The 26,976-nt window shown below is 38.2% G+C and overlaps 1 protein-coding gene and 1 long non-coding RNA gene across 5 annotated transcripts in view; one reads left to right on the top strand and one right to left on the bottom strand.

The window, feature by feature from the left end:
* NKAIN3 (sodium/potassium transporting ATPase interacting 3) overlaps positions 1 to 26,976 on the top strand; it is a 611,969-nt gene that overhangs the window by 60,632 nt on the left and 524,361 nt on the right. The gene's annotated exons all lie outside the window — the stretch shown is intronic.
* On the bottom strand, positions 927 to 4,471 carry LOC123586190. Of its 2 annotated transcripts, XR_006706664.1 has the most exons (3): positions 3,935 to 4,471; positions 3,558 to 3,608; positions 927 to 1,966 (listed from the first exon to the last, which is right to left on the bottom strand). It is a non-coding gene; the product is annotated as an uncharacterized LOC123586190 (long non-coding RNA). The 2 variants fall into 2 exon arrangements; XR_006706663.1 differs by having other exon boundaries at positions 3,558 to 4,471.

The raw sequence follows: 26,976 nt of genomic DNA, 5'->3' as shown, positions 1-26,976 counted from the left end.
CTCACTGAGTCTTTAATAAAGTCTTAATATTTCAGAGCTGACATATAATTAAATTTATATTTAAATTAAGGTATAATTAAATTAAGCATCCTCACTTGGCCCAGAGTTATGAAGGGGAGAAGAGGTCAAGGCTTGTGGTAGCAGGACTCACTGAGAGATCTCTACAGGGGAGCAAGTGTCAGGTCCATCAGGGCTGGCTGCCCCAGTCCTCACCACACTTCTCCTTGGAACCTCTGGGAGGTTCGAGGTCTTATTTTACAAAGTAAGTCAAAGATACCCTTCTCCAGGGAGTAACCCCACTCCCTTTGTTCATCCTGGCACTCGCAATTGTGGGGAGCTGCCCGGCCTCTACAGTCTTATACTCTATTCTCTCAGCCCCAACTCCCACCACCCCTGCTTCTCAACCTCGCTGAGATATCCATGTCAAATCCCTTCTCAGTTATTCGCTTCCAATTTCCTTACTCATCTTGGGATGTTTTCCCCTTCTGCCTTCACTGTGGTTCCCCAGTTCAGCTGTTCATTCATCTGCCATTTCAATGCCCTTTATCAATCTGCTACAGCTACCCTGCAGATTATTAATCCTGTATCAGTCCAGCTGTCCACGTGCACTCAGGGTTTGGACAATGCGAGGAATATAACACTGTCTTTTTAAAGTTTATTTATTTATTTTTGAGAGAGAGAGCAAGTGAGCTTGAGCAGGGCAGGGGCAGAGAGAGAGAGGGAGAGAAAGGACCCCAAGCAGGCTCTGCACTGTCAGTGTGGAGCCCTATGCAGGGCTTGATCCCATGAACTGCAAGATCTTGACCTGAGCCGAAATCAAAAGTCAGATGCTTAACTGACTGAGCCATCCAGGTGCCGCAGAAAAAAACACTGTTATTGATTGTTGCTGATACACATTTAGAGTCTACAATTTAACTAGACCCATAAAACTTTTACAGGGATTATATTCTTGTTCCAAAGATCATGCACTCACATTCCTCAGAATGATTATTCCAAATCTTAATGGATCACCTTAAGTACTTATGTCACTGACAGCTTCTCTCATGCTGAAAAAAAAGACAGGCCTGAGCTGCCTTAACTGCTCACTCTCAGACCTCCAGATACATCTATATTCATAGTCCTTCTCCCCTCCTTTTCAGAAGGATGGCAGTGGTGCCTTGTTTTTTTGAAGTCTTTCCCTAATGTCAGCATGATTAAGCACCTTTCTCATACCTGTTGGCCATTTGAATTCCTCCTTGTATGATGCTTGTTCAAGTCCTTTACCAATTTTTCAATTTGATTTTTTAAATTAATTGATATTAGGGTTTTTTTGTGGATTCTGGATATAAATCTATTAGTATTTATATAGGCTACAAATATTTTTTTCCCATGTGTGGCTTGCGTCTTTACTTCTTAATGGTTTCTCTCTTGTATATTTCAACCTCTTCCTTTTTCTGCTGCCTCCTTCACCTGATTCTTTCTAGCTGTTAATCTGTGTATTCTTAAAAATCTGTGTCCAGTTGCCTTCTTGACTTCCTCCACTTTGGTTTCTCAGATGAATGCAGTCTTCTTTTACTTGCTATTCTTCTAAAGCTGCGCATAACAATTGCTTCCTTACCAACAAAGTCTGTAGATAATTTTAGTTTTCTTTTTCCTGCTGGTCTGATTTCACCTCCCAGGAGCATTTTACAATGCTGACGTCTCAGTCCTGCTTGACAGTCCTCTGCGTCCACTGACTTTGCCTGTCGCCTGTCCTGACTGTCATCTCATACTTATTCAACACTGATTGAACACCTGTTGTGTTCCAGGCTCATGGAACTTAACCTCATGGACTCTTCAGTCAAGTGGCAAAAACTGACCCTGGAAAAGCAGGATGTGGTTCAGGATGCAAAGGAGAAAATATCTAGGCTTTGTGGGAATAAGAAGGTCCCAGACTGGTTTAGCAGGTTGTAAGGCTTCCCCGAGGAAGTGATGTTTCTGCTGAGACCTGAAGGAAAAAACAGTGTGGCCTGTATCAACCCACAGCACTTTGTAAGACTGAAGAGTTATAAATTGTAAATCTGTTTTTTTCCAGTATTGGGGGCTCATTGAAGACAGGTATGGCTTACTTTTTCTTGTATTGCTAATACCTGATGCTAAGGCTCATCAATAGTGTAGGGGCAATGACTCAATGAGTAACCAAATTAATGCATATGTGATGCTGATTTGGAGTCATACCAGATATATATAATTCTTGCCTCTTTAATCCTGAGTCATATGAAATTTGGGGTGACCTTAGTATTTGCAAAATACATTTGAAGGAGCACAGGCTGAGAAGGCTGCAAATATTCATAGACGTTGCACTTGTCTATTCTTGTAGTGAGGCCCATTGCTGTTTTTTCTACACAGCACTTGGTTTTAATCTTCCCCATAAAAAGTGATTTAGTGGGTTCCTATCCCTTGGCTCTAGAGCCTGGCCATTTGGTCTAGGTCAGTAATGGTCCCAAGGGAATAACGTCGTGCCACTGGACCATGAAGACTCAGACACAAAACATGTTTCCTCTGATATATTTCTCCTCTGCTGTCCTCAAGTATCTTGTAAATAATAGCCTTTACACATTATATGCCTTCTCCGTGCCAGATACTGTACAAGGTGGTTTGTTAATATTATCTAGGACCTCAAGTAATTCTGTAAGACAGGTATTTTTATAGATCAGTAAAATGAGACACAGAGAAGTTATGTAAATAGTACCAGATCACATCGCTAGTAGTGGTGGGAAATTTGAGCTGATGTGTCTTTGCACAGCCTCATCACTACACATCTCTTTTCAGGCTCTGCCCTGATTTTTTCTCTGCAGTGAGTTCAACCTGGTTCTCTAAGGTTTCATTTGCTCTTTGGAGACTGAAGTGTTCAAGAAGAAGTAAATCTGATTTCGTCTTCATTCATTCATTCATCCCACAAAATGTTTTGTGCATCATGCCTGGCTGTGTGTGTTACATGTCATGCCATATGTTGAGGTTATACAAAGAGGAATATTGCACAGTCCCTGTCTTCAACGAGCTCACAGTTTATAGGGAAGGAAAGCCAATAAACAAGCTGTTGCATTCAAGAAGATAAAGACTACCATGGAAACATACAGGGTGTGGAGTATAGCACAAGCAGTGAGCAGAAATTTTTCTTGGGATGGTTGACTTTGGTAGGTTCCTTATAGTTACTCTCACTGGTCCAGGGACCTCTAATTATAGCCCAACAGGCTGAAGTATAGAGCTAGACTTGTCATACAAAAAGACAACTGGCTTAAGTGCCAAGGTGACATAGTTTGGCCTGCAGGGGTTGTAACTCTTAGAGCTTCTCTGTACAGGTCTACAATTCCAGGTCCCCACACCGGTGGGATGAGCAGAGAGGCCAACCTTTGGCTAAAAAGGACTCTTCTGGCATGCTGTGAAGTGCACGTTGTCACAGGTCCTCTCCGTCACCGTTCTGTTCCTTGGTTTATGCACCTCCCACCCATCAGAGCCAAGCTGTGGGTGACATGGATGCTGCCTTCATGAAGAGTACACCCCCCCCACCCCCCAGCACCTGACAGCTGTGTGATTACCTTCCCCAGGAGATCAAGGGCTTCTTGCAACTTACAATCTCTCAATAAGTTCTGAGGAAAGAGCAGAATCAGGATTTAGTCACTTTATTGGACTCAAGCTACACGTGAGATGAACTAAAGCTATTCAACTTGGGGAGGGAAATGGAAACACAGTCAAATTTTTCTGTTTCTGATGACTCTGCCTTTCTGTCTATCCATCTCCCTCTTTCTCTCTGTCTCATCAGTACACACACACACACACACACACACACACACACACACACACACACACTGTGGTTGCTATTTGCAAAACTCCAAAATCAGTCCCTCCATTTGGGTCAGTCTTTTAAAAGGACAACAGCATATTAAAGAACAATGGAAATAAATATGAGTGTTACCTCATGCATAATCAAAGTTGAAATCAAACCAGGGATGTCAGGAGGGCCTTAAACTGTGGATTTCATCTTCAAAAGCCCTACTGAGTGTTATCCTATCCCCTGTAGCCTTTGGAAAATTCTTGGTTTTCAGCAGCTGCCACCACAGTCTGTCCCTAAAATAGCCTGAATGCCACTCCTTACTCAATCTGAGTGTCCCCACTTCCCTAATTACCCTACAAGGCTTCCAAGATGAATAAAAACATGTTCGTTTAGCACTGCCCCCTTGACATGTTCAGAATTCTCAAACGAAGCTATTCATTGAGGCATGACTTGGCAGTGTTTTCCATTTCAGGTTTCGCCAAATGGGTAAACCAAGGGCATTCATGTGGGTTACCTATTCATTAGGAAGAAAGCACTTCTCTATTCTTGCTCATTAGACTCTCCTACTTCCCTAAAGCACATGAATAAAAGGCACCCTTTCTTCTTACCTCAGCTGGGTTCCCAACTTCTTTTGCAGTCCTTTTTATCAAAGGGAAATTTACAGGTCAGTATTTCAAAGAGGAGGCATTATTTCTTGGTGCTATACAGAAAAATCATTAAAGTGTATTACACAAAAGCTGTTTCTCTTTAGCTTTTTTTTTAAGAAGTTGTATCAATAACAAGGAAAGTGTAAACATTGATTTGAAAATATCATTTTAATTAACGTTATGCTTTGTTATAGTTATAGACTAGCCCAGGTTAGTGACCATAAGGCATGTAACTATTTCCTTTGGAGGGTTGGTTGTGATTTCTGGCTTTTGTCTGTGTTTTTGCCAGGCACATAGGAGGTACTCCTTGACTATTCGCTGCATAATGATGTAGTTCTTATCCTCTACATTATTTCCGAGATGAGAAAACGCAACAGTAGATCACCAAAGAACATGTTGCAGAGTTTATTTCCTTCTGAGTGAATAACAGCATATTCTTCTTAGTAAATAAAAGCATAAAGGAAAAACAATGATGGCGGGGTTTAACTTGATAATAATAAATTATCATTTAGGGCATCTTTGTCAAAAGATTCGTGTTTTGTGTTGCTCACCATCTGTGGGGTTTCTCTTACAATGGTGATGTTATATAAAAGTTTGGGCTGTTAATTCCTCCCGCTTGTACCTTTTAAGAACACAGTGACATCTTGACAAGCTCAGGTAGCATATCACTTGAGCTGCATACCTGAACTCTAACGGGTGGAGTGAGTGTACAATGAAAAAGTTTTGTTCCCAGGTCATGATGCTGGACTCCTTGAGACCTTTTTTGTTAAGTTTATTTATTTATGAGGGAGACAGAAATAGCATGAGTGGGGGAGGGGCAGAGAGAGAGAGAGAGAGAGAGAGAGAGGGAATCCTAAGCAGGATTGATGCTGCCAGCACAGAGCCTGAAGTGGGGCTCGAACCCACAAAACCACGAGATCATGTCCTGAGCTGAAACCAAGAGTTGGATGCTTAACCAACTGAGCCACCCACGTGCCCCTGGGCTCCTTGAGACTTTTATTTATTTTTTTTATTAAAATTTTTTAATGTTTATTTATTTTTGACAGAGAGAGAGAGAGACAGAGCATGAGCAGGGGAGGGGCAGAGAGAGAGGGAGACACAGAATCCGAAGCAGGTTCCAGGCTCTGAGCTGTCAGCACAGAGCCTGATGCAGGGCTCAAACTCACAGGCCGAGAGATCATGACCAGAGCCGAAGTCTGCACTCAACCAACTGAGCTACCCAGGCGCCCCTCCTTGAGACTTTTAAAAACAAGACATAGAACTCAACTAGAAAAGGGACAATTGGGAAAATGTGTTCTTCAGTGTTTGATTTACTGTTTCTTTTGGAAAGAGCTGTGCTCTTTGGTCACTAATTCTATAACAATGAAAATGAATTGTATGAAACAAACTGTTGAATGATCCCTGGATGAGTCTGATAATTCTGGGAGTGTTCCAGTGTGTGAGCTAAGCTCCTTGTTCTAATTTGCTGAAGTCATCACAGGACCCTTGAAATTCAGCCAATGACTGAGGACCCGCTCATTTCCTACCTTATGCATTTTTTTTAATTAAATTTCCCCCCAAAAGGTGTTTCCTAACAGCTAACTCTTCTTCAAGGTGCCCTAGTGAACTTTTATCCAGACCAGATAATGCTAATTTTGCAGAATAGATTGCCTTAAAATGAGGACCCTTTTGGAAATTGTACCTTAATGTGGTGAAGGCATTTGCATACATAATTTGGAAGCTATGGAAAGATATAGTTGATTTACCAAAGAATAGCATTGACAGGCACTCTGTTGCTTTTTCTCAAATTAGATATAATACATTTTAGGTAGGAATCAACTTATTTTTCAAAATTTCAATGTGAAAAATAAGATAGCTTCAAATTCTGAGTTGCTAGGATTGCAGAATCTTTCAAAATCCATAGTGCAAACATTGTGTGATTGATAAAAGAAATACAGCACCTAAAACTCAAAAGCTAATGCTTTAATTTTATTGTTATAGGATTATAGATGCATAGAATAAAAATAGCCAGTGTAGATTGCAAAAATTGTTACAATTACATAGGTTTAATTTCCAAAGGAGTATTTAATAACCTTCTGTTTCTAATTTCATTTAAAATGTGATTAGAGCTATCTTGTTAAGAAATTTCCAGGAGCCCAGAGAAGTAGAAAATGCAACAGACTCATCCCTGACCAACCATGGGAGCCTGAGCAAGTCACTGTTGAGATGGTGTGAAAATGCGTTACTGAGGAGATGTGTATCTGTTCACATCCATCTGCTTAAGGGTGTTGTCCAGCAGGAAGGAAACCCATGCAAGAAGTTATTAGTGCCCTGCCATTCCCAATCTGGGGATAGAGGAAGATAGAATAGGTTGATGGAGGTCCTGTTCCTCTGTTCTAATACCATGCCTAAGAAGCTGCTTTCTGATGAATAATTGAATAATTAATAAGTATTGAGCAATAATTGAGTGTTCAATGCTGATTTACCTAGCACCTGTAGACACTTAACACATATTTAATGAAATGTAAGGATGCAAATAGAATGAAGAAAGAACAAAGAATTGAGAGCCAGCAGGTATAAAAGACTAGTCTCACTCTGTCACTAGCCAGCCTGTGACCTGGGTTGATTAATACTTAAGGACTGATATTCTAGGATTTAATTATTTCACATGTCAGGAGTTTAAACACCGTTGGATGTCAGAGAAAAGTATCTGCTTCTGTTCAACCTAACTAGAGTGACAGCATCCTTCTGCATTGTGCCCTTGACATATGGATGTTCAGGGTAAAGTTCATAGGTCAGTAGAAGCCACTCCAAAGTCAAGGGAAAATTGATTTTTGGGTGGACCAAACCTTACTTTGGAAAGTGCAAAAGGTAGGGAAATAACACATTGCCTGGCACCAAGTAGCTTCTCCATGAACAGTGACTGTTCATAGTGTTAAATTTACTGTAACATGTCTTACTCTTGATTATACAAAACTTAAAGAAGTACTTGCTTATATTTCAACCTCCAGAGCTGCACATTCATTTTACTGTTGTTTTAATTGTTGATAACTGTTTTGAGAACAGATATTTCTTTTTTTAAAGTACACATTTAATTTACTCTAACAGTGCATGAGGTTTTTAAAAAACTTTTTAATGTTTATTCATTTCTAAGAGACAGAGAGACAGAGCACAAGTGGGAAGGGGCAGAGAGGGAGACAGAGAATCAGAAGCAGGTTCCAGGCTCTGGAGGTATCAGCACAGAGCCTGACATGGGGCTCAAACCCACAAACCATGAGATCACGACCGGAGCCAAAGTCGGATGCTTAAATAACTCAGGTGCCCTGAGAACAGATATTTCTATTAAATATGACTTTAGAGCTTTAATGGTTATAGATCATTCAGCAGGAATTGGATTTTAGGAGAAAATAGAAGTTGAGTTAGGGAATTACGTAATGCATGCAGATGGTAATGTTAACAAGAGGATATTGCAAAAACTTCAACAACCTTAAAAGCTCATCTTAGGGGCGCCTGGGTGGCGCAGTCGGTTAAGCGTCCGACTTCAGCCAGGTCACGATCTCGCGGTCCGTGAGTTCGAGCCCCGCGTCGGGCTCTGGGCTGATGTCTCAGAGCCTGGAGCCTGTTTCCGATTCTGTGTCTCCCTCTCTCTCTGCCCCTCCCCCATTCATGCTCTGTCTCTCTCTGTCCCAAAAATAAATAAACGTTGAAAAAAAAAAATTTAAAAAAAAAAGCTCATCTTAATGGGGAGTATGGTTATTAATTCGGATAGACACGTACCAGTAAAGTTCACAAAGTGCCCACTGACTGTGTTGTTTCTCGTTGACAAATGCGCTCCTAGAAGCCACTAATTTTTAAAAGGCAACTAACTTTTAATTTCCTTTCTAGACAAAATGGAAACTGTTCCTCTTTGCATGTTCCTTTGAGATGTCTGTCCAGTGTCCTGTAAATTTTCCCAAGGTCTGAGTAGGATGATGCTGCCAGGCCCTCCTTCTCGGTCCTTGGGCACTAACATGTAGTAATGGATGAAAAAGAATGACAGGTTGATCTCTACTTGCCTTCTCCTTCTGGATTCTAAGAATTTGTGGTCCTTGGATATATTATTAGGTTTAGGACCTTGATTCGTTGTCCTGTGTCACGTTGACAAATGGGGAGTTTGGCCTCTGAACTCTGAGGCTTCTGTACTTCTGTCTAATGGCCCAGACATTGCCCTGAGTTCTGGTGAATCAGTGTGGACACAACTGAGAATATCGTAAGAACTAGGGGACAATAACTCTTCCTAACCTAGCACTTCAATCTATTTAGCTTTTTTTTAGTTTATTTATTTATTTTCAGAGACAGAGAAAGAGGGATAATGTGCACACATGTGTAAGCAGGGGAGGGGCAGAGAGAGAGGGGGAGAGAGAGAGAATCCTAACCAGGCTTCATGCAGTCAGCACAGAGTCTGACGTGGGGCCTTATCTCATAAATCAGTAAGATGGTGACGAGCTGAAACCAAGAGTTGGATGCTTAACCGACTGAGCCACCCAGGTGCTCGTGTTCAGCTTTCTTGAACTATTCACATCGCTCTTGGAATTTTGATCTATAGTCAAACATGATTAAGCTTCCTTTCCATTTATAACTTTTAAACTATTTCAGTGTTGAAAGATTTAGTGTATACCTACCCTTAATTTTGTTCTGCTTGTACTTTTTGTATTTGTTATATTTCTTACTATTTTAAGTGCTTGATAACTTTTTTTTTACTATTAGTAAGATATTGAATATTAGTATTTGGGGAGAGAACTAAATTTTATAATCGTTTGCCAAGAATTTTTTTAAATTGAGATAGAAGTGACATATGACGTTATTTTCAGGTGTCCGACATAGTGATTTGGTATTTGTAGTACAGTACCATGAAATGATCACCACAGTAAGTCCAGTTACCATCCATTGCCACACAGTTATACATTTTTTCCCTTGTGATGAGAACTTGTAAGATCCACTCTCTTAGCGACTTTCAAATATACAACACAGTAATATTAGCCATAGTCACCATGCTGTAAGTTACATCCCCCAGCCTTATTTATGTCCTAACTGAAAGTTCGTACTTTTTGACTACCTTGAAAATTCTTGGAGGAGTACTTGAAAGGAGAGTTTGCCTTTTACCATACATGGCAGGTGGGTAATAATTAGGTAACTCCCATGAACTTAGAATTAAGAATGATAAAACATCTCGGAAAGTTAAACTGTTAAAGCAGAATACAAGAAGTAAGAGCTGAGCTATGAAGACCTTAATGAGATGGTTTTTCCCAGCCAGACAAACATCTGACTGAATATATTCATTAGCTGAAGAAAGGATGTGTCAATCATCAGAAGGCAGTGCGGACTGGGGGGAGGGGCAGAGGCAGGTACGGATTGACAACAGAATATGGAAAAGGAAGAGTCAGAGTGTCAGATTTTGACACTGATCATTCAGTAACTGATAGTTTAATGAAATGATAGCTTTGGCCAAAGAGCCAGCTAATAGAACGCCATGTTCAGGATGAATGACCGATCACTGGGCAGATAGACACCTCGAACTGCCCTTGCCCTAATGCTATTCTTACTCTTTCGAATCATAGAACGCACCTGTTCTGATGCCAGTACTCACCAAGAAATAGGAGCAGGGAGAACGTATGTGGGTCGTGACCTCATCAGTTCTGCTCCAGTACGTTAGAAGGGTCAAGTTGCATTCTTATTCTACCACTTTGGTTTTGGCGAGCTTGGTGATTTGAATGCTCTCCTGAGAGAGGATTCACTGCTGTGGACTGCTCACATTTCTGAGCCTGTGGGGCAGAGGGGCCTGTCCTTGTCAAATTGCTGCCACTCCAGAGACCTGGGGTAGCTAAGCAGCTGGCTTCTCCTGGTGACATGCTGACCACCCCACAGGTGATTCCATTTTAAATGCTATCTTCCCTAATTGTTTCAAAAGAAACAAGTGGCTCTTTTTTCCTTATTGTTTAATTCCCTTTTTTCTATTAAAAATGCTTCACAAATATCTTTATTATTATGAAATCGGTGGAGACTAACAAGTCAAACATTTCTGTATGAATATGTTCTCTCTCTCCTCTTGCCACTTTTTCTTCTTCCTCCCTCCCTGTTTTTCCTCTCTCTCTCTCTCTTCTCTTTTTTCTTTCTCTCTCTTTTTCTTTCCTTTCTTATTTATTTGTCTTCTTTACTTCCTTTCTTGTGCATGTTTTGAGCACCAATATGTGCCTAACACAAAGTTTTACATTCTAGGAATACAAAAAACATACAATCTTGTAGGAAGAGAGAGACACATAATCAAATATACAATAAGAGGTTAAACGTATTTTTCATCTGTGGCATAAATTCAATTTAACTCCACAAGTATGGATTACGCTTCTCTTGTGTTCAAGCACTATTTTGGGTTTGTGCAAGATGCAAAAAGCAGAAGGCTTGGCTTTAGGTTGTGGTGATATTAAACATGTAGGAAATATAAGAAAAAACAACTCGAGGCAGAATGTGAGAAATCTTATGTGAATTGTACAGAATGTTTTGTGGGCGAGAAGAGACAGCATTTCTAGCTGAGGAGTTCTGGGATAAGGCGAGCGGTGTTAGGTTGTGTAGCAGGACTCTATTAACTGGATTTGAATGGAATGGAGAGTTACATCGGGGGACTGTGGTAAAGGTAGGGGTGTGGGCGAGACAGGGTAAGGCAGATAGAGCTGGCGAGAACTGACTGAGATGCTAAGGCTGAGAGATGACATTCCCTCAGGCATAGGACGGTAGGCATGTAGCAGGTCAGGGACGCATAGCACTGAATTAGGGGCTGCGGTCTAGGATGAACAGATAGGGCAGGCTTGGCCCGATAGCTACTTTGAAGCCAGAGCCAAAAACAGTTTCCTCACATAGCTGTGGGAGAAGCCAGTTATTCTCAGAATAATTTAAAGAAAATTATACATTTTTTAATTTTTATTTTTTTTTTCTGGGTATAGCCTGGAGTGGTCTAGTCAGCTATACCTCAAAGGCTTGTTTACCCGACCAAGTCCTCAGGCAGCCAGCTTTCCTCATTCTTCATGTCTGAGGGTGATATGAGGACTTGGTGTTTGTGGAGAAAGATATGTACTTCATTCAAACTAGTGCAAGTGTAAATGTTGAACCAGCTGAGTCAGGGACTCGTGAGAGCCTTAATTCAAGGTAAGGAATTAAAAGTCAATTTGTATGGTGATGTGAAGAGTTTGAAGGTTTGTTAGGGGAAGACGTGATGAAGAGCTGTAGTTTAGGAAGATTATTCTGCCAAAAGCAAGTCTGGATATAGGTGGACATTTATGGATGCATTGCCACATCTTTGGAAGAGGTATGGGAATGGTCAACTAGAATAATTATACTCTATATGAAAGGTTATCCTCATGGGACATGGTGGAAATGAAATCAATAGAACTTGGCAATCAATTGACTATGGGAAACAAATGAGAAGCAAGAGTCATGTAATTCAAAGAACCTGAGTCCGGGTGATAAACCAACTTTTGTAAAAAGGAAGGTACCATTAGTACAAGTAGGGGAATAAACAAGAGAGATTTGGAGACAGAACTTTCAGATTTGCTGAGAAATCTTGTATTTCACAGCTGAAAATCTACCTGTATAGTCCATTGACAAATGGGAGGAGGTACTTTGTTTACTGTCATAATAAAATGTGTATTTTTTTTGCCTCAATCTTGGAAAAATGAAGCGTCTATGCAAGCATATATTGAAATTTGAAAGGGCATTGTAATTAGCCTCTAGTTATCTTGAAAATTAGTGAGATTCAGACTGGACAGAAAACATCCTGTTTCATCCAAAGAAAAAAATTGCATAATTTTATAACTCAAAATATCCATCCATTATAAAGCTGTGCTCAAGCTGTATACCAAAAATTACTTTGTTTTATAGAAATGGTGCTTATTTTACTTTGTATTTCAAATTTAAAAAAATAGTATTTGCACATACGTTGTACATCCAAATTGAAACAAATGTGTTTAATCGTGGTTCAAGAAGATGTAAATTGCTAAATCATATATGCCTGTAGGAAGCATCTTATGTTTATTGTGATAGAGGGCTGCACTATCTGAGTATGTCTTATTTTGAAAATGTGCACACAAGTCACATTTAGGAGGATTTGAAAAGCAATGATGTGCACATCTACTAAATTCTAATCCATGGTAGAAGATAAAGCCATCACTCACCTTGGACAGGTCATGCTTTATGAAGTTGGTAGTTAACAGGTTCTAAGTTATATTTCATAAGAAAAATACTAGCCTTGTTAGCAATATGAATACTAATCCTGGATCTGTAACCTCCCTCATCCTTGAATCTGTTAGCTTCAGAGAACTAACCATGGGACTTGAGACCTTTCTAGTTGTGTATTTGTATGATTTTGGTTGAATGTAGATAAGTATTGATCATTTAGATTTTTTGTATTGTTGGAAGTAGAAATATATTCTGTATCATAATTTAGCAGGAAAGCAAGAAGGACTGTTAGTTTTTTGAAGCCGCCTTGGTTGTTTGTAATGGAACTTTTGACATACCAGTAGATCTCCAAAAATACCAAGCAAAGCTTAAGCTATGTAACCTTAAAGTAGACAGAATGGGATATCCCTGAAATTTTCCTGTTGCTAACAATTCTGCTTGGAACTATATGCCTTGAAGTATACCCCAATTATAAATTAATTTCATAAATCCTGGTGCATGAAGAAAAAATTCTAAAGGTAGTTTTTATGAAACAGAAAATTGTTATTGGTACAAGGTTAGGCTGGTGACCTAGTAGTATAACTTGTTTGTTGTGTTCATAAAATAAAACAGGCCATACTTTTTTCCAGATTGCCTTCCTTATCCCAAGTCTTATAAAATATCCTTAGTGTGAGAGATAAATATAGGCTAAAAAGGAAGGGAAACTTAAGTAAGAGTTAAACAAACAAACAAAAAATGTGCTTAAAGAAGAGTAGATGGGATAGGATTCCTTACCATATAAGTATGAAAGCAAACTGAAACTTGGCATGATCTTTCCAAATCATTTGATCAGGAAAAGAGCTAAAGGGCGGGGAAGACCCCTATGTTTAAAGCATTACAAAGCAAATTGTAGATATGAATTCCAAAATTGTGGAAGAGAACAATTTTATATGAGGTTTAACATGTCTAGAAAAACCAAAGAAAGTATTTCGAAAAGATTCCCCCGCACCAAAGAAAGCATTTAGAAAATATTCCCATTACATAAATATTATTACACTATGGTAGGTGCTTGAGTACATGGGACTTCCTTTAAAAAAGATTAAAAAAATATTTATTGACTTGTAATCTGAGTAGTCTATAAGATTGTCAGGGTCAAATAAAGTAAAATGGGTATTGCGTTTACCTGAAGCACTGAATAAGCAGAGGAAGTGGTTTTCTTTGTCCATCCTTACGGGTTATGTAATCAGATCTACACAGATTCAGAGTCTGCTCTTGTCTGAAATGGAACTCCGCTGTATGCATGAGACCCAGCATCAACCAGGGAATGACCCCTGCTCCTGAGCTCGCCATGATACTGGGAATGGGTGGGGCAATGGTGGCGACCCCAGGATCACTCTGAAGTTGGGGCTGTTTCTGCACAGGTCCAGAGGATGTCAGCAGCCAATCTAGAGTCATAATCAAACCCACCTGATACCCACAGTCCGAAAAAACTAAAGCAGCACAATTTCCGAGCCAAAGGAAGGTTCCTTTGTCTCTCAAATTCATCTCACAACTGAGTCATACCTGAAACCTCAGCCCCTGAAGAATCATTGCTTAGATACAGGCTTTGATAACTGATCTTTGAAACCTCACCAAACCAACCAACCAACCAACCAACAAAAAAAACCAACCAAACAAAAAATGTAAACATGTGGAAAATGCAACGTTTAAGTTGTTTCCTGCCATTTTATATCTTAACTTTACAGCAGAACTGACTAAAATCTGTATGTTTTGGTGAGAAGGTTAGCAGAGAGGGATGCTGGATAATCCATGGAGGAAGGTAGAAAGGGGAACACATGGGCTGTGTGTTCTCTGCCAGGTCCTTCAAAAATGTATTACCTCATTTAATCCTCAGGAAAGTCAGTATTATTAGTTTTTGTTTGTTTGTTTGTTTGTTTTTGTTTTTTTTGGGGGGTGAGGAAATTGGAGCCTGGAGATCTGAGTAGTTTGACTGAAGTTCATTCTGACAATAAGTTTCAGATCTATGTTTCCAACTCATGTCTGTTGGACTCCCAACTCCACGATCATTTCAGTGCCTGAGACTGCGTTCACGTGGGAAACCACGAAGTAGGAGTGGAGCCCACAACTCTGTGAGGCCATCTTGATGCCTTACAAGCTGATGGGGCAAGGAGGCATAAATGTGGGAGCTGAGCCTAAGAAGTTATACTTGTCTGGGTCACCCTTTATCGAAGGCTTTTTCCAGACTGGTTCAAGTCCATGTGAGATCCTGGGTGCCAATGAGCATTTAGCCTAGTGGTTTTCAGGTAGGGATGTGTGTGCCACCCAGGGCACATGAAGACTGCTCGAGGTGTACCTGTGCATGAAGACTTTTAGGAGGACCAGTTTCCAGACTCTCACCTTTCATACAGTCTTCCATAAAGCTGTTCTACCTGAAACATGCCTAGGGCTGAAATGGGTTCCCTTGCCCACATTCTCATCCTCAAATTTCGTTCTCCCATTCTACAAAATAAAGTCTTGACTTTATTTTACTGAAATTCGTGGTTCCAAGGGCTAAAAACCACTAGAGGACCAAAGAAAGGAGCATTCAAAATAGTGATGTTAGTATTGAGACAAAAGAGGATATATAGTGACAGAAAATGAAAATCTTAAATTATAGATAAATCTTTGCAAAGAAGTGGAATAGATTGAACAAACCTTTTTGTTTAAAAAAGTATACATGAGAATGAAAATTTTAGGGGTATGTGAAGTGTCACCATGAGTTCAAGTAGAGAAAGAAGCTATGTAAAATTTCTAATCCTTAAAGTGAAGATTATTCATGTCTTTTGAAGTAGATGATGTTGGGCTCATTATAATATTTAAATATAATGAATATATTTAGCAGAGCAATGTAGCAGTTTTATTTTACAGTGTAATTAATTATAGTGCAATAACAATTATATCTTTTGCAATTTCTTAATCTTTTTAGATGTCAGATACATGGAAATAGGTGAGAGTTTAGAGGAAAAAACACTGGGGTTTTATAAACAAAAAAAAATGTTGATGATTGCTACAGATTCTGAGTGTCCATGGATTGAATGACCTCTCTCCATTGAAATGTTCTTTTTCACCAACCTAGATAGGATCAGCTCTGGGAAAGAAAGAGGAGGTAAATATATGAGGACCCCACCGTCCTCACCCACTTCCCCAACATTACCTTCGCATGAGCACTTCAAAAGGCCTGCCGGGATGTGGGTGATGTTCTGGATTTAAACCACAAAGACTGTGATCCCTAAGAAACTACTAGCAGAAATCTGAAGATCTGAAGATGAATATTCAAATCTTCTTCCTAATGAATTGTCATATGTGTTTCTCTAATTTTCAGGAGAAAATTGATTGAGTTGATAGAGTAGGGAGGAACATATGAAAATAAATGTCAGGTGAGCAATGAGCTGACATGGGAACATATTTTTTTTTATTTTTAATTTTTTTAACGTTTATTTATTTTTGAGAGATACAGAGACAGAGTGCAAGCAGGGGAAGGGCAGAGAGAGAGGGAGACACAGAATCCGAAGCAGGCTCCAGGCTCCGAGCTGTCAACACAGAGCCCGATGCAGGGCTCAAACTCATGAACCACGAGATCATGACCTTAGCCGAAGTAGGATTGTTAACCAACTGAGTCACCCAGGCAACCCTGACATGGGAACTTACTAAGTTTAAATTAGCTACTACCACACCCCCCATCCTGTTAGGAACTATTTCCAGCAAAGAAATACAAAACACTTTTTCTCCATTATCTATTACAAGCTAATTATGGATATGTGGCTTTAATCCATGAAATTGTTGCAAAACACTAACTTATGTAAACTCTCTCAAGTCTTCTGTATTATCGAGTAAATAGATAATTGAGAATTTTCCTTCAGGAAATCAGTTCTGCAGATTGAATGAAGTGAACTCATTGTTGTAAGTTAGTTACACAATGAAAGTTTAACTTTGAAAAAAATAATTTTTTTTGCAGAATTTTATTTAGCGTTTCGGTTTTCCTTCCCTTTATTCTGAAAGCTGGAAAAATGATAGTACAGATATTGATACACAACTAGCATATAAACTTCCCTGTGATGTAAGTCAGAATATTTCTTTGGAAGATCAAGCACTCAAAGGCATAAATGTCAGCAGTTTTTAAAAAGCTAGTATTAATTATAAGGCGCTCAAGGGGAAATAGTAGATATTACTGATGGGAATAATAGACACGAAGGGCTGAATGCATAAAAAGGTTTTTCTATTTTGGGGAATTTCTGTATATTTCACTCACAGGTTCCGAAAAGCATAAAAGTCTGTCCTTTCAGATACTGTGTTGTTAAAGAATTCCAGAACCTTTTGTAAAAGGATATAGACATTAGCACAAGTGTCCACAGGGCACCAAAGCCCATATTCAGACCAAATATCAAGCTGTTTGTGGTTCTGAATTTCTGTGCTGTCATTTATTTATTTATTCATTCACAAAATACTTATTGGGGGTACTGTTTATAAAGCACTGGAGATATTGCTGTCAGTAAGATAAACCGTATCTGTGGCACAGGGGAAGGACACAACAATGTTTTAAGTTAAAGAGAACGGCAATAAAATGTGTGCCTATGTTGTTATCCGAATTGCTTATGTTACTTGTCTCTTTATGTTAGACTGATTATAAGCATCCTTTAGTGGGTGAATCCATCTGAGAAATTATCTCTCTCAAGTTCCTTTGTAGGCACTCAGAATAAGTTCATAAATTAAGGGAATGTTTAAACTATTCTGCATTTAATATAATATTGAATTAAGTGTAGAAAGCATAACTGGATGAAAAATTTAAATTTCCTGAATTACTAGGCACATTTTAGCTCTTTCAATATTTAATAGCACTCCAGAAAATTCTCCTGCTGTATTAAACTGTCATTCTGCTGACATGTTCTAGAGTCACAATCTGGCTGTAGTGGCCGGTCAGTATAACTTGGGTGTGCCATTATCCAAGCCTTCAGTAGGGTCTTACATCACAGTAAGTGAAAAGGCCTCGTTCTTGCTATAATGACAGCCTCCAAGATATGTGAAGAAACCAGACTCCTCCCCTTGACTTGAGATCACTGTTAGGTAGCATTAGCTCTATTGATAGGAAGCCCATATTTCCTTGTGAAAGGGATTCTCCTTTCTGTAATCATTATCTAGCTTCAGTTGAAAGGCTAGCCTGTATGACATACTTCTTCCTCTTCAGCAGAAATAGAATCTGCTGATTAGCCCCCACTCCCCATTTGTGTTACATTAGAATTTGGAACTTTCTTTGATAGACAGTCTTTAGTTGAAGAGAGTCCTGTCCATTTGAGGTAGTCCTATAATGACAGTGTCTTGCCAAGTAATACATTTGGCAGTAATCAAAACAGTGCATCCTTTGCAGTGGATGTTTTTACCATGAAATTTACACTGTGTTTCATGCTAGTGAATGCTTATGTGACAAGGATCTATAATCGTGAACACGGACCCCAAAACTCTCTTGTGAAGAAAAATTCTTTGTTACGGGAGATTAAATCTTGAGAGCCCTAACTCATGAAATTTGCAGGTGAGATGATTTCCCCAACTTGCTTGTCTTCACTAGCTGTGCTGAACTTGGAGGATTTTCTGGGGATGGAACGGCTTGGTGTTTGGGGTAAATAGATCACAAAAGAAGACGTAATAGATTTTTTAAGACACGGTCATCATATAGGACACATTTCCTTTTTCTGGCAAGGATAGCAAATCTAATTTGGGACATGTTATCCAAGTAACAACCACTGCTTAAGTGCATATTATACTTGTTTAAAAAAGAAACTAGGAAGGAAAATATTGTTGAAAATGAAATTCATAGAAAGCTCTTGCATAGGCCATTTCCAGAGTTCTGCTACAAATACAAATTGTAATGTGAACATAATGTCATGCATATTATTGTTTTATAAATTTCTATTATACATGTTCAGAGCACTTATAGCCCAGACCCATCTATTAAATGTTTTGACCTCAATTTCTAGGATAGCCTTAGAGATCCTTTAGGATTTGTTGCAAATGCTGAGGATGGATGATCTTCAATACTGTGGAAATCACCCAGTTGTCCGTAATACTTCATTGGGGTTGATTTAGCAAGGGAACTATTTTTTAAAGGTTTTTTATCTTGGGCAATTATAATGACAGAGTAACCCTGATTCCAATGTCTAAAATGTGAAATGTATCTGAAAGTAAAATGTAAATATATCTGAAAGAAGAAAGCATATTAACTTGAGGAAGGGCAAAAGTCAAAGATGTGGCCATCTTGGTCTAGTACAGCAATGTAACAGTGTAAATCTTTTTGCCCTGGCAGGTGGTAACCAGTTAGAAAAGGATGAGTTTGCTTAACTGAAGTGCAAGTTACTCTGTGAAGTAAGTGGCTAGTCTTAAAAGCAGATTGATGTATTTTCATCAAGCTTCCCTTTGTTACAAGCAAATCAAATTTTTTTGGAGGGTGGATGGAAATATATTAGTTTTTATTCTCAGTGATTACTGTGGAATATACAAATATTTCAAAACAGTTTTTTTTTCTGCAAACCCATATTATAGGGAGAAAGCACTCTAAATGGGCATCTGCAAATACTTGCTGAATAAATTCTATATGATGGACCTGTTACAAGTTTTGAAGGCCATCTAAAGGTAAATGAGAAAATTAGTTAAGCTATTTAAAAATGGATCATGTCACAGATAGGGAGAAAATATTCACAAAATATGTATATAATAAAAGATTGTTGTCTAAAATATATAAAGAACTCTTAAAACTCAACAATAAGAAAGCAAATCATCCAATTTTAGAAAGGGCAAAAAATCTGAATAGACACCTCACCAAAGATGTTATAAAGATAGCCATAAGCATATAAAAAGATGCTCAGTGTCATAAGTCATCAAGAAATTTCACATTAAAACAACATGCCTATATAAATTTAGCCAAAGAGGTGAAAGACCTGTACTCTAGAAACTACAAGACATTGATGGAGGAAATTGAAGATGAGACAAACAAATGGGAAGATCTTCTATGCTCATGGATTGGAAGAATTAATATTTTTAAAATGTACATACTACCCATATATACCTACTGTAGATTTAATGCAATGTCAGATATTTAATGCAACATCAAAATACCAATAGTATTTTTCACATAATTTGAATAAATAATCCTAAAATTTGTATGCAACCACAAAACACTCTGAATAGGCAAAGCAATCTTTAGAAAGAAAAACAAAGCTGGAGATATCACAATCCCAGATTTCAAGAGATACTACAAAGCTATAGTAATCAAAACATTAAGACACTGGCACAAAATAAATGCATAAATCAATGGAATAGGATAGAGAGCCCAGAAATAAACCCGTAACTCTATGGTCAATTAATCTATGACAAAAGAGGCAAGAATAGACAATGGAGAAAAGACAGTCTCTTTAATAAATGGTGCTGGGAAAACTGGACAGCTACATGCAAAAAAAAAAAAAAAAAAAGAAAAGAAACTGGGCCACTTTCTTACACTATACACAAAAATAAACTCAAAATGGATTAAAGACCTAAATATAAGCCCTGAAACCGTAAAAACCATAAAACTCAAAAGAAAACATAGGGAATAATCTCTTGGGCATTGCTCTTAGCAACATATTTATGGATATGTCTCCTCAGGCAAGGAAAATAAAAGAAAAGTTAAACTATTGGGACTATATCAAAATAAAAATCTTTCACACAGAAAAGGAAACCACCAACAAAACAAAAAAGCAACCCAGTGAACGGGAGAAAATATTGGCAAATGATGAATTTGATAACTGGTTAATATCCAAAAAAAAATATAAAGAACTTATACAACGCAACACCAAAAACAACAACAACAACAACAACAAAAACAATCCGATGAAAAATGGGAAGAGGACTTGGGAAGACATTTTTCCAAAGAAGACATATAAGTGGCCAACAGACCCATGAAAAGATGCTCAACATCACTAATCATGAGGGAAATGCAAATCAAAACCACAGTGAGATCTCACCTCACACCAGGCAGAATACCTAGTACAAAAAAGACAAGAAATTCCAAATGTTGGCAAGAGTGTGGAGAAAAGGGAACCCTGCCCACATTGGTGAGAATGTAATTGGTGCAGCCACTGGAGGGAAAACAGTATGGAGGTTCCTCAAAAAATTAAAAACAGAAATAAATAGCTTATGTTTCAGTAATTCCACGACTAGGTACTTACTGAAAGAAAATGAAAACACTAATTCAAAAAGATATATGCACCCCTATGTTTACTGCAGCATTATTTTTAAAAGCCAAGATATGGAAGCAACCCACATGTCCATCAATAGATGCGTGGATAAAGGGAAGGTTGTATATATAGAAGCGCCTGGGTGGCTCATTTGGTTGAGCGTCTGACTCTTGATTTTGGCTCAGGTCCTTGTTTCATGGTTGTGGGATTGAGCCCGCCGTGGGCTCCTCACTGGGCATGCTGCCTGCTTGGGATTCTCTCTCTCCCTCTCCCTCTGCCCCTCCCCTGCTTATATTTGCACTGTCTCTCTCTTTCTCTCTCAAAAAAAGAGGGGAAGTTGTATATGCCTATAATGGAATATTAGCCATAAAAACAAATGAGATCTTGCCATTTGTGACAATATATATGGACTGAGAGGGTCTTCTACTAGGTTAAATAAGTTAGACAGAGAAAGGTAAATACCATATGACTTCACTTACATATGGAATCTAAAAAACAAAATGAACAAACAGACTCCTGAATACAGAGAACAAACTGGTGGTTGTTGGAGAGGAGGAGAAGGATGAAGGGATGGGCAAAACAGATAAAGGGGATTAAGAGGTACAAACTTCCAATTTTATTTATTTTTTTAATGTTTTTAAATGTTTTTATTTATTTTTGAAGGATAGAGAGAGACAGAGCATGAGGGGGGAGGAGCAGAGAGAGAGGGAGACACAGAATTCAAAGCAGGCTCCAGGCTCTAAGCTATCAGCACAGAGTCCGACGCGGGGCTCGAACTCACAAACTGAGACCATGACCTGAGCCGAAGTCGGACGCTTAACTGACTGAGCCATGCAGGCGCCCCACAAACTTCCAATTTTAAAATGAGTAAGTCACGGGGACAAAAAGTACAGCATAGAGAATATAGTCAATAATATACTAATACTGTATGATAACATGTGGTGACTGTACTTATGATGATGATCATTGAGTGATGTATAAAGGTGTCGAATCAATATGGTGTATGCGTCACACTAATAAAACATTGTATGTCAATTATACTTCAGTTAAAAAAACCTAAAGGAACACTACGTGTCTATTAGAATGGCTGAATCTAAAACAGTGACAACACGAAATGCTGAGGAGGATGTGAACATGAACTTTCGTGGGAATGCAAAATGGTACAGTCTCTTTGGAAGACAGTTTGGTGGTTTCTTACAAAACTGAACATATTCTTATCATAAGACTCAGCAATTATGGTCCTTAGTACTTAGCAAAATGAGTTAAAAACGTACGTGTACACAAAACCTACACACAAATGCTTATAGCATTATTCTTAATGCTTATTCTTAATTTCCAAAACTTGGAAGTAACCAAGGTATTCTTCTGTAGGCAAACTGATGAACAAACCATGTCTCATCTGTACAATGGAGTATTATTTAGCAATAAAGAAAATTAGCTATTAAAGCACTAAAGACACGCAGGAATCTTAAATACATATTGCTGAGGGAAAGAAGCCAATCTGTAACGGCTACAAACTATGTGATTCCAACTATGTGACATTTTGGATAAGGCGGAACTATGGACAAAGGAAAAAACATCAGTGGTTGCGAGAGTTTGGGGGTTGGGAGAAAGGGAAGGACAGTTGGAGCACGGGACTTTTAGGGCAATGAAACTAGTCTATGTGATATTATAATGTCATCACACATGTGTCAAACTCATAGATTGTGCATCAGGATGATCCCTAATATAAACCACAGACTTCAGTTAACAATAAAGCGTCAATATGTATTCATCCATTGTGACAAGCATAGCACACTAATGAAAGGTTTTAGTAGTAGGGGAAACTGACTGGGGGGAAGTGAATGTATATATGAGAACTCTAATTTCTGCCCATATTTCTATAAACCTGAAATTGCTCCAAAAATAAAGGCTATAAACCTTTATTAAACAGGTTCAGCTGGGTCCCTAAATGGAAACCTTCAGATTCTAAACTTTTATAACCTAAAAAATGTACTTGTGAATAAGAAAATTACATTAAAAATCTAATTACATTCTCTCCTCTTGCAATTCTACCAGTAATTAAAAACTGAGATTGATTTGATAACAAACAATGTGTTGAATTAATAACATGTATATTGGAGATGGGGCTATTTTATCAACTGTTATATAATGCATTAATTTTTTTAAAATTTGAATATGAGTTGACACACAATGTTGCATTATAATGCAATGTTTTTCAGGAAACATTCATTAAACAAGAGAACTAAAAACTTTAAGTGCCAGTCTCCTTTAAAGGGCCTTATGTGAAGCCAAAAAAGAAAAAAAAAATGCCAGGAAAGGCGGAAAGAAAGCACTAAATTTCCAACCAGTCAACAGAACAACAAGGCACATTTAAACCATTTTGATTGCTCCCTAGTAAAAGAATGGGATCTCTGAAGATTAACAGTTTGATAAGTCACAGCATCCCACCCGTGAAAATGAAATGTAGCTTTCCATTTTGCTGATAGTCTAAAGTAGCAGATTGGTTATTCTCTCTCTTGGCTGCAAGCTTGGGTGTTTTGGACCTTTATATCCTTTGCTGGTCTAGAAAAAGAAATACAATATAAAAAGAAATATCATCTTACACTGTTTCTCCCTTCCCTAACCCCTTAGTTATTAAAGTATAGAGAATATAATGAGTATTTTAACTTTCCTATGAAAATGAATTCAGAAGGGATTGGTTCAAAATAACCATCAATGTGTATGTACTTTTAATATCTTGGAAAAGATTGCTGATGCATCACTCATTCTATATATTGTAGCCTCTTAACAATTTATCCTCTATTACACAATTTATTTCCTGAACACAAAATATAGTTTATTAAATATAACATCACTGTATTATCTGTGCCCTTACCTTGTAGGGCAGTTGTGGGAATTTTAGTCTCCACCTTATGATAACTATAATTTGTTGAGATAATAATGTAAGATCCATAAGAACCAGCACATTGTAGGTGCTGAATAAATACTTGTAGAATGTATGAGTGAAAACTAGATCAGTTTTGTGTATATTAACAACCAATAACAACTACTAACTTTAAGGATTCTTTTGTGTGTGTTAACTAAAATTTTTTTTTTGAGATCACTGTAGATGCACGTGCAATTGTAAGAAATAACACATAGAGTTCACCCAGTTTACTCCAGTGGTAACATCCTACAAAACTATATAGTATAGTATAGAATAGTATAGTATAGTATAGTATAGTATAGTACAGTATCACAATCAGGTTGTTGACATTATTAAAGTCAAGATACAGACATTTCCATCACTATGCAGATTCCCACCTGTTGCCTTTTTTTCATTCTTTCTAGATATTTTTTTCAATTTTTTAAAATGTGGCTAATACACATAACATGAAATTTACTATCTTAATCATTTTTCAATGTGTAGTTGGGTGGTATTAAGTACATTTATATTTTTGTGTAACTGTCTACCTCCAGAACTCTTTCTATCTTTGAAGCAATAATTCTCTGTCCACCCCCCCCCCCCATTACCTTGGCAACCACCATTTTGTCTCTATGATTTTGACTACTCTAGGTATCTCTTATCAGTGGAACAATCCAGTATCTGTCTTTTTGTGACAGGCTTATTTCATTTAGAATAATGTCCTCAAATTTTATCCATATAGTAGCATATGTTATGACTTCCTTCCTTTTTAAGGCTGAATGATATTCCATTATATGTATATACGACATTCTGTTTATATAACATTCATCTGTCATTTGACACTTGGGTTGCGCCTATGTTTAAGCTATGGTGCATAAGGCTGCAATGAACAGGTATACAAATAACTCTCTGAGACCTGGTTTTCAGTTGTTTTGGGTATTTAACTAAAAGTGGAATTGCTGGGTCATATGGTAGATCTATTTTTAATATTTTGAGGAACTGTCAGCTTGTTTTTCAAGTAGATACACCATTTTGCTTTCCTACCAACAGCCCACAAGTGTTCCAGTTTCTCCACATTTTGGCCAACATTTGTTTTCTGTTTTGTTTTCTTTCTTTTCTCCCCCCCTCCCTCCCTCCCTCCCTTCTTTCCTTCCTTCCTTCCTTCCCTCCCTCCCTTCTTTCCTTCTGTCCTCCCTTCCTCCCTTCCTTCCTTCCTTCCTTCCTTCCTTTCTATAGCAGCCATCCTAATAAATGTGAAGTGATATCTTATTGTGGTTTTGATTTGCATTTCCTTGATGATGAGTAATGTGGAGCATCTTTCCATGTGCTCAGTGGCCTTTGTATACCTTTTTTGGAGAAATGTCTATTTAAATTCTTTGCTCATTTTTGTATTGGGTTGTTTCTTTTTTGTTGTTGAGCTTTAGGAGTTCTCTATATATTCTGGATATCAACCCCTTATCAGATATTTGGTTTGCAAATATTATCTCCCATTCTCTGGGTTTCCTTTTCACTCTGTTGATCATGTCCTTTGATGCACAAAAGTTTTGAATTTTCACGAGACCAAATTTATCAATTTTTTTTTCAGTTGCCTGTGTCTTTGGTATTATAGCTAAGAAATCATTGCTAAATCCAAATTCACAAAGCCTTTGTCCCATGTTTTCTTCTAAGATTTTGTACTTTTGGCTCTTAAATTTAGGTCTTCTATCAATTTTTTTAACATCTTATTTTTTTATTTAAAAAAAATTTTTTTTAATGTTTATTTATTTTTGAGACAGAGAGAGACAGAGCATGAATGTGGGAGGGTCAGAGAGAGAGGGAGACACAGAATCTGAAGCAGGCTCCAGGCTCTGAGCTGTCAGCACAGAGCCCGACGCGGGGCTCGAACTCACAGACCATGAGATCATGACCTGAGCTGAAGTCAGACGCTTAACCAACTGAGCCACCCAGGCGCCCCAACATCTTATTTTTTTAAAGTAATCTGTATATTCGATGTGGGGATCAAACTTACAACCCCCAGATCAGGAGTCTCATGCTGTACTGACTGAGCCAGCCAGACACCCATGTCTTTGATCCATTTGAGTTAATTTTTGTATATGGCGTTATGTGAGGGTTCAACTTCATTCTTTTGTATATGGATATATAGTTTACCCAGCACCATTGTTGAAAAAACTGTCTTTTTATATGGGCTTGGCACCTTTATTGAAAATCATTTGACCATATATGTGAAGGTTTGTTTTTGGACTCTATATTATTCTGTTGGTCTATATCTGTTGGTATATATATCTCTATTTTATTCTGTTGGTCTATATATCTATATATCTATATCTATATATCTATATATCTGTTGGTCTTTTTATGCTATTACCACACTATTTTGATTACTGTAGGTTTGAAGTAAGTTTGAAATCAGGAAGTATGAGTACTTCAACTTTGTTCTTTTTTTTTTTTAATTTTTGAAAGGAGAGAGAGAGAAAGAGCAAGCAGTGGAGAAGCAGAAGGAGAGGGAGGGAGAGAATCTTAAGCAGGCTCCACGGCCAGCTTGGAGCCTTATGCGAGGCATGCAAGGCTCAATCTTACAACCGTGAGATCATGACCTGAGCTGAAATCAAGAATCCAACACTCAGGGGCGCCTGGGTGGCTCAGTCGGTTGAGCATCCGACTTCAGCTCAGGTCATGATCTCGCAGTCTGTGAGTTCGAGCCCCACGTCAGGCTCTGTGCTGGCGGCTCAGAGCCTGGAGCCTGCTTCTGATTCTGTGTCTCCCTCTCTCTTCGCCCCTCCCTGACTCATGCTCTCTCTCTGTCTCAGAAATAAACATTAAAAAAAAAATTAAAAAAAAAAAAAAGGATCCAACACTCAACTGGCTGAGCCATCCAGGGGCCCCAACTTTGTTCTTTTTTAAGATTGTTTTGGCTATTCAAGGTCTTTTCAGATTCCAAATGAATTTTGGTATGTATTTTTCTATTTCTGCAAAAAAAAAAGTCATTGGGATTTTGATAAAGATTACATTGAATCTGTAGGTCACTTTGGGTAATATTGACAGTTTAATAACATTGAGTCTTCCAGTTCATGGACATGGAACATCTTTGCATTTATTTATGTCTTGCCTCATTTCTTTCAGCAATGGTTTCTCTTGGATAACTTTCTGTTTTGAATGCTTGTTATTTTAAAGCAATTACCCTTATAATGATTTTTTTCTTATTGACTCAGTTCTTAGTGCATTACC

This window comes from Leopardus geoffroyi, chromosome C3, assembly GCF_018350155.1.
Source record: "Leopardus geoffroyi isolate Oge1 chromosome C3, O.geoffroyi_Oge1_pat1.0, whole genome shotgun sequence".
In the NCBI taxonomy this organism is placed as follows: domain Eukaryota; kingdom Metazoa; phylum Chordata; class Mammalia; order Carnivora; family Felidae; genus Leopardus; species Leopardus geoffroyi.
Note: the sequence above shows the minus strand (reverse complement) of the source record. Positions and strands in the feature narration are given on the sequence as shown.